This window comes from Pongo abelii, chromosome 12, assembly GCF_028885655.2.
Source record: "Pongo abelii isolate AG06213 chromosome 12, NHGRI_mPonAbe1-v2.0_pri, whole genome shotgun sequence".
NCBI classification, from domain to species: Eukaryota; Metazoa; Chordata; class Mammalia; order Primates; family Hominidae; genus Pongo; species Pongo abelii.
In genome coordinates, this window is record NC_071997.2 from 66,119,034 (window position 1) to 66,134,456 (window position 15,423).

The 15,423-nt window shown below is 40.1% G+C and overlaps 1 long non-coding RNA gene across 1 annotated transcript in view; it reads right to left on the reverse strand.

Moving 5' to 3' along the window:
* The window catches only part of LOC129057682 (uncharacterized), a 32,278-nt gene extending 21,556 nt beyond the window's left edge, over positions 1 to 10,722 (reverse strand). The window contains exons 1-2 of the long non-coding RNA XR_010136214.1: positions 10,568 to 10,722; positions 10,088 to 10,205 (exon numbers count right to left, since the gene is read on the reverse strand). This is a non-coding gene — a long non-coding RNA (uncharacterized LOC129057682). The remainder of the gene's footprint in view (positions 1 to 10,087; positions 10,206 to 10,567) is intronic.
* Positions 10,723 to 15,423: the final 4,701 nt, after the last annotated feature.

The window sequence follows — 15,423 nt, forward strand, 5'->3', positions numbered from 1 at the left end:
GTAGTCATGAAGCTTCAAGAAGTAGTAGTTTCCTTCTTCCTTCTGTCATTTTTTCATTTAATTTAGACCTGAACCTGGAAGATGGTCTTAGGGCAGGCTTTGTCAATGGTGAGTAAAGTGAAGTAAAATTCTCCTTGCCTTGTGAATGCTGGTCTGTGAGAAGAGAAAATGTGGTCTGGCAGGAAAGGGTGGATCACCTGCCTCTGTGACAGTATGCTGCTGTTACACTGTCACAGAAAACAAGAAGAGATGCAGGAGCTCTGAGCTACCTGGTAGTCCACAGGCTTTATTCAGCCATCCTGTTTCCTTGACCAGATATTGCCAACTGGGAATAGCAGCATTGATGAACTTCATTTTGTCAGCTTTATTCCTGTTGTAAATCTAATTTTTATTATGAAAAATTTCAAATATATACAATAACAGAGAGATTAATATAATTAATATATTAATTATTATTAGAGAAAATAATATAATAATGAAAATTCTGTGGAAATGCAAAATATATAAATAAAATAAAATACCTAAGAATACATTTAACCAAAGAGGTAAAAGATATCTACAAGGAAAACTACAAAATACTGAAGAAACAAACGACGCACACACGAAGAAAAACATCCCATGCTCATGAGTTAGAAGAATTAATAATATTAAAATGATCATACTGCACAAAGCAACCTATATATTCAACGTAATCCCTATCAAAATATGGATGTTATTTTCTGCAGAAATAGAAAAAAATACTAAAATTCATATGGAACCAAAAAAGAGCCTAAGTAGCCCAAGCAATACTCAGCAAAAAGAACAAAGCTGACGGCATCATATTACGTTACCTAAAATTATACTACAAGGCTATAGTAACCAAAACAGCATGATGCTTATATAAAAATAGACACATAGATCAATAGAATATAATAGATAACTCAGAAATAAAGCCACATATCTACTGCCAACTGATCTCTGATAAAGTTGACAAAAATGTACACTGAGGAAAGGACACCCTTTTCAATAAACGGTGCTGGGAAAATTGGATTGCCATATGCAGAATAAAACTAGACCCTTAACTTTCACCGTATGCAAAAGTCAACTCAAGGTGGATTAAAGACTTAAATGTGAGACCTGAAACTGTAAAAATACTAGAAGAAAACCTAGGGAAAACTCTTCTGAACATTCGTCTCATCAAAGAATTCGTGACTAAGCCCTCAAAAGCACAAGCAACAAAAACAAAAATAGACAAATAGGACTTATTAAACTAAAAAGCTTCTGCATAGCAAAAGAAATAATCAACAGAGTGAACAGATAACCCGCAGAATGAGAGAAAATATTTTAAAACTATGCATACAATAGGCCACTAATACCCAGAATTTACAAGGAGCTCAAATAACTCAGTTACAACAACCAAAGCACAAATAACCCCATTAAACAGTGTGCAAAGGACATGAATACACCATTTTTTAAATGGAGACATACAGATGGTCAAAAAGCCTATGCAAAAAATGCTCAAAATCACTAATCATCAGAGAAATGCAAATTAAAATCACAATGAGATAGCTCACACCAATCAGAATGGCTATTATTAAAAAGTCAAAAAATAACAGATGTCAGCGAAGATGTGGAGAAAAGGGAACACTTATACACTGTTGGGGGGAGTGTAAATTAGCACAACTGCTATGAAAAAAATCTAGAGATTTCTCAAAGAACTAAAAACAGAACTACCATTCTATCCAGCAATCCCACTACTGGTTATCTACTCAAAGGAAAAGAAATCACTGTATCAAGAAAAATGCTGCACTTGTATGTTTATCACAGTACTATTCACAATTGCAAAGACAGGGAATCAACCTAACTGTCCATCAACAGATGATTGGATGAAGAAAATTGCGTGTGTGTGTGTGTGTGTAATGTATATGTATATATGGTGTGTATAAATATATATGATACACACACACACACACACACACACACACAGCCATAAAAAGAAGCAAGTCATGTCTTTGCAGCAACATGGATTGAAATGGAGGCTGATATCTTAAGTGAACTAAAAGAGAGTCAAATACCACACATTCTCACTTCTTTAAGTGGGAGCTATATAATGTATACGTGTGGATATTGAGTGTGGAATAACAGACATTGGAGGCTTGAAAGGGTGGGAGAGTGGGACAGCGGTGAGGGATGAGAAGTTACCTAATGGGTACAATGTACATTATTTGACTGATAGCTCAAACTTCACCATTACACAGTATATCCAGGTAACTAAACTGCACTTGTACCCCTTACATTTATATAAATTATAAAAAAAACTAAGACAGCCTTTGGTTTACACCTGTGCATTCATGCAACTAAACCTCATACATCTGCACCCAGAAGACTTCATAAGTGCTTTTGAATCAAGAAAACTGTATTTATTGCCATGGAAAGGAAGATTCAAAGTGAACAAAGTTAGAATGACTTACCCCTAAATTGCTGTTTTTCTCATTCTTAATTTAAGGCTTGTAGGTAGCATAAACATGTTGGTTGACAACTAGTTGCAAAGAGGGAAACACTGTTGGCTAAATACAGAATAATGTATGCTGCTTTTAGCTACCTGCTTTAAGAGAAGTGTGTGTGTGTGTGTGTGTGTGTGTTTCTGTGTGTGTCTGTATCTGTCTGTGTAGAAATGGGAAGAAAAACTAAGTTGGAGAAACAGAAATACCTCAAGAAAAGTGAAATTGCAAGAGAAATCCTAGATAAGACAGGGCACATTCAGAAACGAGGCTTTTCTTACTATTATCAATGATAATGTCAAGTCTAGGGCACAACAGGGCATTTAACAGGGTCATTGATGTATCCCATTTTGTAGAGGGAAGTCATTCAGCTCTGGGTCCAAGTTTTCCTTTAATATTATTACCATGTGATATGGTTTCTAGTTAAAAACTTGTGCCAAAAATGAAGCAGGCCTGACTTGGTACTGAGAACATTTATTTATGTTCTGTAAGTGCCAGTGTTTACTAAATAGAATGACAAGGTTACAGGCAGCTTTGGTGGTGACTGGGAATGTGATATCTACTTTTGGGCTTCACCACCTGTAGCTGAAGGCTCTGGCTTTGGTGACATTACCCACTCTCTACATGTTTCAGCTTGCCCACCTGTGAGACCCTAAAGACAATGCTTGATTTCTAGAAGTATAGGTGCTGATATGGTTTGTATGTTTGTCCCTTCCAAATCTCATGTTGAAATATGATCCTCAGTGTTGGAGGTGGGGCCTGGTGGAAGGTATTAACTTACGGTGGCAGATTGCTCATGAGCGACTTAGCGCCATCCCCTTGGTGATGAGTGAGTGTTCGCTCTGGTAGTACACAGGAGATCTGGTTGTTTAAGAGTCTGGGAACTCCCCTTCTCTCTCCTCCTCCCTCTCTTACTCCCTCTTTTCCCTTAAACTTTGCCATGATCATAAGCTTCTTGAGGCCCTCACCAGAAGCAGATGGCAGCACTGTGCTTAGTATGCAGCCTGAAGAACCAGGAGCCAATTCAACCTATTTTCTTCATAAATTTCTCAGCCTCAGGCATTTCTTTATAGAAATGCAAAAATGGACTAATAAATACAGGTACCAAGAGAGTTGAAAGGAAAGGGTGATGGGTGATTGTGAATTCTTATTTTCCAACCTCAACATTTTGTAAAGTCTTTTGGGGTCCTTGAGAAAAAAAATGTTCATTTGGTGGCTCATCCACTGGAGGCTCCAGAGGCTGGGCTAGCCTCCACGGGCATCTGACCTGTGCAATTGCATAGGGTCCCATGCTTGCTAATACACTGCTGCCACCATCTTGAAATTCTTAATTTTTGAACAATAGGTTCTGCTTTTTTATTTTGCACTGGGTCTCACAAGTCCAGTAGCCATTCCTGTCCAGAGGCTCTTCGGGGACAAGCCACTATTCATGTGACAGCATGACCATCTTACCAAGAGAGTTTCTGTATTGCCTTCCTCATGTCTGGGGCTCCCCTTAAAGACTGAGGAAAAGAATGAGTACCTGTTGTCTTCATCCGTTTGTACTGCTATAATAATATATCTTAGACTGAGTCATTTATAAACAACAGACATTTATTGCTCATAGTTCTAGAGGCCAGAAGGTCTGAAATCAAGGCCTCAGTAGATTCAGTGTCTAGTGAGGGCTCATTCTCTGCATCAAAGATCTCACCTTCTAGCTGTGTCCTCACATAGCAAAAAGGCCATAGTGCTAACAAGTTTCCCCACACCTCTTTTATAAAGGCACTAATCCCATTTACCTCCCAAAGGCTGCACTGCTTAATGCCATCATCTTGGAGTCTAAGTTTTAACACCAGGGCACAAACATTTAGATCATAGCACTAGTTTTTAGGAGATTTTGAAATCCCACATCATACATGAGGAAAGTTAAGTTCCAAAAACTCTGAGAATAAGGCTTGAGGTCAAGTGGACCTCTGAGAAGCTCTCCAAGAAATATCTACTAGAAATATAAAAGGCAGATCTCCTATAGATGGTCATTTCTTTCTGCCATGCTGACATTTCCAGGGTTCATCTTTTTCTCTCTGTTGCATCATTTCTCTGTGTCAAGTATGATTCAAGTTCAACAATGCTTTTACAGTCTTTGAAAGTATTCCATTTTGTAATATTATTGTGTTTTGTTGGCTAGAGTTTGATTGCATCTAATAAGAGAAAGCATTTCTTATTTTATGATTTCTTCTAAAATTTGGGTTTCCACTCATTTTACTTTCCAATGAACAGCAGTGTGCGTTTGTTAATATTTGCCTCCTAAGAGCTCATAGGCCTTGGGGTGGTAACTAAATGTTTGAATAACATGGAAGTTCAAGAATCTCTGTAATTTTAGTTACTTCTAAAAGTGTCCAGAGATGGAATACCACCTATATTTAAGACTTTAAAAAAAGAAAACCTGTACATCTGAGAAAAATGGATTTCAGCCTCAGGAAACAGCTGGCGAGGAGCCTGGGTTAGCCTGACCTGGCCGGAGGTGCACATGGTCTGCAATGGAAGATGTGAGTGGGTGAGCCGGGCCAAAGCCGAGGTCTCCTATGGAATCTACATTTTTATAAATTCTACAAGGATGTCATAAAATCTATTAAGTCTTTGAGTCTGATAGCTCTTCTCTACTTTTCCTCAGTCTACAAAATACCTGTGTTTGTAAATTGCCAGAGGGGTTTTTACTTATTTCTTGTTGTATAGGAAGCAAGACTTCCAATATCATAAAAATCCCTTTTAAATGGTTTCTACCTGGAGAACAGACACAGAGTGGGGGTTCTGTCAGTTCACAACTTGTACAGTACTTGATATATGTTACAGCTGGAAGAGGTAAAACATGATGTCCCTATTTTTGTTCCTGCTCCAGTCTGGTACCAGTTGAAAGAGGTACTGTATAGAAGTCAGTGGACGGAAATCAAAGCAACAGCTTTGAGAATGAGGCTTAGGTCCATGGACGATTGTGCTTGCTAACATTTTACGTCTGCATTAGAGTCATACTCATAGGTAGAGTATGACTCTACCTGTGTTGGGGCCACCCCGCAGGGCATGAAGAAAAGGATGGTGGGCACCTTGGCAGGTAGTTAGCTTCTCAGGAGAGAACCAGGAAGTGCTGGGTCATTCCTGCTCTCCAACTCACTACTCTGAAAAAGCAATGGAGAGACACTAAGAAAGTAATTCTAACTGTGCAAATTCCTCTACATGAACACATGAGGAGTAAGGAATAAGCATCCCCCAAACAATAAATAAAAGAAAATAGTTATTTCTTTTGAGTTTAACATATGATGATTTCAGAAAATAAAATATTACAAATTAATATTCTAATAATTGAGAAACTTTCTTTAAATGCCCAAAATAAATTTCTTGGAGAACATTTACTAGCTCAAAAAATGTTTTCAGGCCGGGTGTGGTGGCTTATGCCTGTAATCCCAGCACTTTGGGAGGCTGAGGCGGGTGGATCACGAGGTCTGGAGATCAAGACCATCCTGGCTAACATGGTGAAACCCCGTCTCTACTAAAAATATTAAAAAAAAAATTAGCCAGGCATGGTGGTGGGTGCCTGTAGTCCCAGCTACTCGCACCCGGGAGAATGGCATGAACCCGGGAGGCGGAGCTTGCAGTGAGCTGAGATCGTGCCACTGTACTCCAACCTGGGCGACAGACCGAGACTCTGCCTCAAAAAAAAAAAAAAAAAAAAAATTCAGTCATTTAAGGAGGGAAAAAAGTTTACTTTCAAGAACTTTTAAAGTTACTTTAATAGCGTGTAAAACAATGGGTATGTTGATAACATTTTTTGTGTGTGAAAATTTCCATTAGAACATCTACATGGCTAGACTAGTAGACTTGTTCAAGATTCTATACATTCTTGGAAGTAGAGATTGGCATTTCTTTAAGAGTCTCTAACTCATGAACATAATGGCAATGAATCCAAAGAGGATTCCCCTACGCCTCCCCATCTGGCTGAATTCAAGTTGCTTCACCACTTCAGCAATTCTAGGCCGGAAGCGCAGGGAGAGAAAGATGGCTACACTAGGGCCTCTCAGGGCTGTTGTCACTGGGCTGCCTGGCCTTCAGCGGGGCTTGTCTTCATTCTCCATCCCTTCCTTCACAAAATCATTCATTTGGGGGAAGCACTAAGAGACTTGGGAGAAGGAAGTCCTGCCAGGATGGGCTGGAGATTCTGCCCAATTAAGACTGGCTTGTGCAGGAACCCATTAGGATAATACGAAACCCAGCAGTGCCCAGGAGTAGAATTCAGTTCTGGTTTGAGTTAAGCTGGGTCTGAGATTCCCTTCCTCTCCACAGTACATTTGCAAACATTAAAAACTAAACTGGGCCTCTTATTTCAAGGTTAAAGCTTTATGGTGTTATGGGACAAGGAAGAAGATAATTCAGTTAGGGAGTAACACAATCGCCTTTGATAAATGGCATTTTTAGGTCCTCTTGGATGCAGAAAAAGGATATTGGATGAGGACAGAGTGGTCTTCCTGATGAATTTATTCTCAAAGTTTGCCACTGTCGTGCTGGGAAAGAAGGGCACCTGATAACTGGGCTGTCTATCCGCTTAGGTTATCTCTGTTGGAACACAAGAGAGTGCTTTTGCCTGGCTGGAGAGGGTAGCAGCCTCTCTTTTGAATGATTTATTAAAATGACGATGATTATTGTTGGATTATTACAGTTGTCCATTGGCAGGGCTATAGTTAAAAATTTGGCAGTGTTTGTATAATAAATGACTATTTTTACAGCTCAGCTATAAAAGTTTACTTAGGTCTGAAATATGATATACAAGCCCTTCATCCGGGAATGCTTTCCTTTCAAATAGAATTTTAAAAAATGGTTAATAAAACTGGTCTGTCTAATTTTCCTGAGTTATATGAATATTTTGGAAAAACAGAAATGTATCATTTGTAAAGACTTTCTAACATTTTTTCTCAGTTGGCCTTGAGTTTAAACAAGATGCTATAAAAAATTGAAATTATTTAAGCTAAGCTTGGATGAATTGAGTAGAAATGATATTATGCACAGGGATAGACTGAAAAAAATAGAGAAGCAGGCAGTCTTTCTATTTAACTTTAAAAACTCTATCTTTGGCTCAGTAGTAGAAGCCCTTTGGAACAATTACCACTGTGCATTTTCATTATGCATTTTATACCTCTAAGTACATAATCACCTGCTCATGTCTATCTGATAAATAATGAGACTTTTTATTTCACATTTGCATTGTTAATTACAGTATATTACAGAAGTAAGATTCCAGGCATCTGTTATTAATAGAATGTAATTTTTTTAAATAACAAGGGCACTTTAAATAGACAAAGAGAAAGCACCTTTTATTATTGGAGGCCACCCAGATTTGTTGTTAGCTTTTTTTTGTTTGGACTTTAAGGTAGATGAGGCAAGAGTGGAGGGAAAATGTAGCCTGAATTGAAGCTATCAGGATAAAATTATATTTGTTATTACTTGTGATTTATAGTCTGGCAAGAGTTTATGTCTGTATTCTTGAGAAAGCAGTCACAAGTTTTGTAAATGCAAAAGCAATAAGAATATCTTTCCCAGGCGTGGTGGCTCACACCTATAATCCTAGCACTCTAGGAGGCTGAGGCAGGTGGATTGCTTGAGCCCAAGGGGTTAGAGACCAGCCTGGACAACACAATGAAACCCTGTCTCTACAAAACACAACAAAAAATTAGCCAGGTGTGGTGGTGTGTGCCTGTATTCCCAGCTACCCAGGAGGCTGAGATGGGAGAATCACCTGAGTGGGAGGTCAAGGTTGCCGTGAACCATGATTGTACCACTGCACTCCAGCCTGAGCAACTGAGTGAGACCCTGTCCTCCCCACCCGCCTAAAATATATATATGTCTTTAGGTTGAGAAGATGAAAAATACAACCCATGAATTCCTTCGTAGTGTATGACAGCCTCTGATCACAATATGAGGGCCCAGTTGGAAAAGAAAATTCTAGGGGTCTCAGAATCATTATCTTCAATACCCAAAAATAGTTCTGAGCAGACTTTACCCTCTCTTTCCACTTCCCTACCTGGGGTCTGGTTGAGAGGAGATGTGGTGAGAAAGATAACAGAATAAAATTCTGGGAGCCTGGGTATTTTTCATCTGCCCATTTCCATAACCACCTGGGTGATGGTTAGACTTGCTGAATCAGTGAGGGCTACTGACACTGCCCTTCCAACTCCAGAGGGCCACACTGAGAATCAGAGTGCAGTGAAAGCACTGTGAAAAGCAGATCCATGACAAAAATGCAAATACTCAAGTGCTGACTACGCTTTGGGAAGGGCTTGTGCAGGTCAGTGTTTGCTGCCTATTCTTTTTGGCAATAGATTTTACAGCTTCGTCAGTCACTACAATCAGGATATAGAACAGTTCTAGCACGGAAAAAACTCCCACAAGTTACCCCTTAAAAATCACACTCTTCATCTAACTCCATCCTGATCCATCATTATAAGTTTGTCACTTTGAGAATGTAAATAGAATCACACAGCCCATAACCCCTGGAGATCGGTTTTCCTCTCAGCATAATGCCCTTGAGATTCATCCAAGTCATTGCATGTATCAATACTTTATTCCTTTTCAGTGCTAAGGAACATTTCATTGTACAAATGCAATGCTGTTTGTTTATTCATTCACTCATCAAAGGACCTTTGGGTCGTTTTGGCTATTGCAAATGAAGTTGCTGTGAGCATTTGTGTACAGGTTTTTGTAGAAACATAAATTTTGATTTCCTTAGGCAAAATATGCAAAAGTGTGATTGCTGGTTCATATGGTAAGTATATGTTTAACTGTATACAAAACTGACAAACTTCCAGAGTAACTGTGCCATCTTACATTCCTACCAGTGATGTCTGAAAAATCTAGTTGTTCTGCATCCACACCAGCATTTGATATCAGTATTTTTACTTTAGCCATTTTAATAGGTGTATAGTGCTAATATGTCCTTGTAGTTTTAATCTGCATTTTTCTACTGGCTAATGATGTTGAACATTTTTTGATGTATTATTTACCATCCATATGTCCTCTTTAGTGAAATGTCTGTTCAAGTCATTTGCCCATTTTCTAGTAGAAAATAGGCTTTTAAAGAAGCTTTTCTTTATATTGTGACTATATTCTGCCTATAGTATGTTCATGAGAAGATGTAGTAATAAAGTAAATTGCTTTCCAACTATTGTGAATGTTGACCATGCTGAGATGGCCCACAAATCAGGACTCATGAGAAAAAATATCATGTCATTTTCTCTAATACTTCTTCTCTTGGTTCCATATTTCATTTCTATATTCTAGAAATATATTTTTCTTTTTCTTTTTTTTTTTTTTTTTTTACCAGGGACAGGAAAATATCACTGATTTAGAAAGATGAAGGGAATAGAGACAGTAGAGTCAGAATCCCTCAAGGGAAAATACACACAAAAAGATGTTCCTGAAGAAATGTAGGCTGGGTGTGGTGGCTCACAACTGTAATCCCAGCACTTCGGAAGCCTGAGGTGGGAGGATCGCCTGAGTCCAGGAGTTTGAGACCAGCCTGGGCAACACAGTGAGACCCCATCTCCACAAAAACTTTTAAAAAATTAGTCAGGGGTGGTGGCACATACCTGTAGTCCCAGCTACTTGAAAGGCTGCGGTGGGAAGATTGCTTGAGACCAGGAGGACAAGGCTTCAGTGAGCTGTGATGGCGCCATTGTGCTCCAACCTGGGTGACAGGGTGAGACCCTGTCTCAAAAAAAGAAAAAAAGAGGCTGTGAGGAGCCAAGATGGCCAAATAGGAACAGCTCTGGTCTACAGCTCCCAGCGCGAGCGACGCAGAAGACGGGTGATTTCTGCATTTCCATCTGAGGTACCGTGTTCATCTCACTAGGGAGTGCCAGACAGTGGGCGCAGGTCAGTGGGTGAGTGCACCGTGCGCCAGCCGAAGCAGGGGCGAGGCATTGCCTCACTCGGGAAGCGCAAGGGGTCAGGGAGTTCCCTTTCCAGGGGTGACAGACGGCACCTGGAAAATCAGGCCACTCCCACCCGAATACTGTGCTTTTCCGACAGGCTTAGGAAACGGTGCCCCAGGAGAGTATAGCCCGCACCTGGCTCAGAGGGTCCTACGCCCACGGAGTCTCGCTGATCGCTAGCACAGCAGTCTGAGATCAAACAGCAAGTCGGCAGCGAGGCTGGGGGAGGGGCGCCCGCCATTGCCCAGGCTCGCTTAGGTAAACAAAGCAGCCTGGAAGCTTGAACTGGGTGGAGCCCACCACAGCTCAAGGAGGCCTGCCTGCCTCTGTAGGCTCCACCTCTGGGGGCAGGGCACAGACAAACAAAAAGACAGCAGTAACCTCTGCAGACTTAAATGTCCCTGTCTGACAGCTGTGAGGAGAGCAGTGGTTCTCCCAGCATGCAACTGGAGATCTGAGAACGGGCTGACTGCCTCCTCAAGTGGGTCCCTGACCCCTGACCCCCGAGCAGCCTAACTGGGAGGCACCCCCCAGCAGGGGCAGACTGACACCTCACACGGCTGGCCAGGTACTCCAACAGACCTGCAGCTGAGGGTCCTGTCTGTTAGACGGAAAACTAACAGAAAGGACATCCACACCAAAAACCAATCTGTACATCACCATCATCAAAGACCAAAAGTAGATAAAACCACAAAGATGGGGAAAAAACAGAGCAGAAAAACTGGAAACTCTAAAAACCAGAGTACCTCTCCTCCTCCAAAGGAATGCAGTTCCTCACCAGCAACGGAACAAAGCTGGATGGAGAATGACTTTGACGAGCTGAGAGAAGAAGGCTTCAGACGATCAAATTACTCCGAGCTACGGGAGGATATTCAAACCAAAGGCAAAGAAGTTGAAAACTTTGAAAAAAATTTAGAAGAATGTACAACTAGAATAACTAATACAGAGAAGTGCTTAAAGGAGCTGATGGAGCTGAAAACCAAGGCTCGAGAACTACGTGAAGAATGCAGAAGCCTCAGGAGCCGATGCGATCAAATGGAAGAAAGGGTATCAGCCCTGGAAGATGAAATGAATGAAATGAAGTGAGAAGGGAAGTTTAGAGAAAAAAGAATAAAAAGAAATGAGCAAAGCCTCCAAGAAATGTGGGACTATGTGAAAAGACCAAATCTACGTCTGATTGGTGTACCTGAAAGTGACGGGGAGAATGGAAACAAGTTGGAAAACACTCTGCAGGATATTATCCAGGAGAACTTCCCCAATCTAGCAAGGCAGGCCAACATTCAGATTCAGGAAATACAGAGAACGCCACAAAGATACTCCTCGAGAAGAGCAACTCCAAGACACATAATTGTCAGATTCACCAAAGTTGAAATGAAGGAAAAAATGTTAAGGGCAGCCAGAGAGAAAGGTCGGGTTACCATCAAAGGGAAGCCCATCAGACTAACAGCGGATCTCTCGGCAGAAACCCTACAAGCCAGAAGAGAGTGGGGGCCAATATTCAACATTCTTAAAGAAAAGAATTTTCAACCCAGAATTTCATATCCTGCCAAACTAAGCTTCATAAGTGAAGGAGAAATAAAATACTTTACAGACAAGCAAATGCTGAGAGATTTTGTCACCACCAGGCCTGCCCTAAAAGAGCTCCTGAAGGAAGCGCTAAACATGGAAAGGCACAACCGGTACCAGCCACTGCAAAATCATACCGAAATGTAAAGACCATCGAGACTAGGAAGAGACTGCATCAACTAACGAGCAAAATAACCAGCTAACATCATAATGACAGGATCAGATTCACACATAACAATATTAACTTTAAATGTAAATGGACTAAATGCTCCAATTAAAAGACACAGACTGGCAAATTGGATAAAGACTCAAGACTCATCAGTGTGCTGTATTCAGGAAACCCATCTCACGTGCAGAGACACATATAGGCTCAAAATAAAAGGATGGAGGAAGATCTACCAAGCAAATGGAAAACAAAAAAAGGCAGGGGTTGCAATCCTAGTCTCTGATAAAACAGACTTTAAACCAACAAAGATCAAACGAGACAAAGAAGGCCATTACATAATGGTAAAGGGATTAATTCAACAAGAAGAGCTAACTATCCTAAATATATATGCACCCAATACAGGAGCACCCAGATTCATAAAGCAAGTCCTAAGTGACCTATAAAGAGACTTAGACTCCCACACATTAATAATGGGAGACTTTAACACCCCACTGTCAATATTACACAGATCAACGAAACAGAAAGTCAACAAGGATACCCAGGAATTGAACTCAGCTCTGCACCAAGCCAACCTAATAGACATCTACAGAACTCTCCACTCCAAATCAACAGAATATACATTTTTTTCAGCACCACACCACACCTATTCCAAAATTGACCATATACTTGGAAGTAAAGCTCTCCTCAATAAATGTAAAAGAACAGAAATTATAACACACTATCTCTCAGATCACAGTGCAATCAAGCCAGAACTCAGGATTAAGAATCTCACTCAAAACCGCTCAACTACGTGGAAACTGAACAGCCTGCCCCTGAATGACTACTGGGTACATAACGAAATGAAGGCAGAAATAAAGATGTTCTTTGAAACCAACGAGAACCAAGACACAACATACCAGAATCTCTGGGATGCATTCAAAGCAGTATGTAGAGGGAAATTTATAACACTAGATGCCCACGAGAGAAAGCAGGAAAGATCCAAAACTGACACCCTAACATCACAATTAAAAGAACTAGAAAAGCAAGAGCAAACACATTCAAAAGCTAGCAGAAGGCAAGAAATAACTAAAATCAGAGCAGAACTGAAGGAAATAGAGACACAAAAAACCCTTCAAAAAATAAATGAATCCAGGAGCTGGTTTTTTGAAAGGATCAACAAAATTGATAGACCGCTAGCAAGATTAATAAAGAAAAAGAGAGAAGAATCAAATAGATGCAATAAAAAATGATAAAGGGGATATCACCACCGATCCCACAGAAATACAAACTACCATCAGAGAATATTACAAACACCTCTATGCAAATAAACTAGAAAATCTAGAAGAAATGGATAAATTCCTCAACACATACACCCTCCCAAGACTAAACCAGGAAGAAGTTGAATCTGAATAGACCAATAACAGGAGCTGAAATTGTGGCAATAATCAATAGCTTACCAACCAAAAAAAGTCCAGGACCAGATGGGTTCACAGCCGAATTCTACCAGAAGTACAAGGAGGAGCTGGTACCATTCCTTCTGAAAATATTCCAATCAATAGAAAAAGAAGGAATCCTCCCTAACTCATTTTATGAGGCCAGCATCATCCTGATACCAAAGCCTGGCAGAGACACAACAAAAAAAGAGAATTTTAGACCAATATCCTTGATGAACATTGATGCAAAAATCCTCAATAAAATATTGGCAAACAGAATCCAGCAGCACATCAAAAAGCTTATCCACCATGATCAAGTGGGCTTCATCCCTGGGATGCAAGGCTGGTTCAATATACGCAAATCAATAAATGTAATCCAGCATATAAACAGAACCAAAGTCAAAAACTACATGATTATCTCAATAGATGCAGAAAAGGCCTTTGACAAAATTCAACATCCCTTCATGCTAAAAACTCTCAATAAATTAGGTATTGACGGGACGTATCTCAAAATAATAAGAGCTATTTATGACAAACCCACAGCCAATATCATACTGAATGGGCAAAAACTGGAAGCATTCCCTTTGAAAACTGGCACAAGACAGGGATGCCCTCTCTCACCACTTCTATTCAACATAGTGTTGGAAGTTCTGGCCAGGGCAATTAGGCAAGAGAAGGAAATCAAGGGTATTCAATTAGGAAAAGAGGAAGTCAAATTGTCCCTGTTTGCAGATGACATGATAGTATATCTAGAAAACCCCATTGTCTCAGCCCAAAATCTCCTTAAGCTGATAAGCAACTTCAGCAAAGTCTCAGGATACAAAATCAATGTACAAAAATCACAAGCATTCTTATACATCAATAACAGAGAAACAGACAGCCAAATCATGAGTGAACTCCCATTCACAATTGCTTCAAAGACAATAAAATACCTAGGAATCCAACTTACAAGGGATGTGAAGGACCTCTTCAAGGAGAACTACAAACCACTGCTCAAGGAAATAAAAGAGGATACATACAAATGGAAGAACATTCCATGCTCATGGGTAGGAAGAATCAATATCATGAAAATGGCCATCCTTCCCAAGGTAATTTACAGATTCAATGCCATCCCCATCAAGTTACCAATGACTTTCTTCACAGAACTGGAAAAAACTACTTTAAAGTTCATATGGAACCAAAAAAGAGCCTGCATCGCCAAGTCAATCCTAAGCCAAAAGAACAAAGCTGGAGGCATCACGCTACCTGACTTCAAACTATACTACAAGGCTACAGTAACCAAAACAGCATGGTACTGGTACCAAAACAGAGATATAGATCAATGGAACAGAACAGAGCCATCAGAAATAATGCCACATATCTACAACTATCTGATCTTTGACAAACCTGACAAAAACAAGAAATGGGGAAAGGATTCCCTATTTAATAAATGGTGCTGGGAAAACTGGCTAGCCATATGTAGAAAGCTGAAACTGGATCCCTTCCTTACACCTTATACAAAAATCAATTCAAGGTGGATTAAAGACTTAAATGTTAGACCTAAAACTATAAAAACCCTAGAAGAAAACCTAGGCAATACCATTCAGGACATAGGCATGGGCAAGGACTTCATGTCTAAAACACCAAAAGCAATGGCAACAAAAGCCAAAATTGACAAATGGGATCTAATTAAACTAAAGAGCTTCTGCACAGCAAAGGAAACTACCATCAGAGTGAACAGGCAACCTACAAAATGGGAGAAAATTTTCGCAACCTACTCATCTGACAAAGGGCTAATATCCAGAATCTACAATGAACTCCAACAAATTTACAAGAAAAAAACAAACAACCCATCAAAAAGTGGGCGA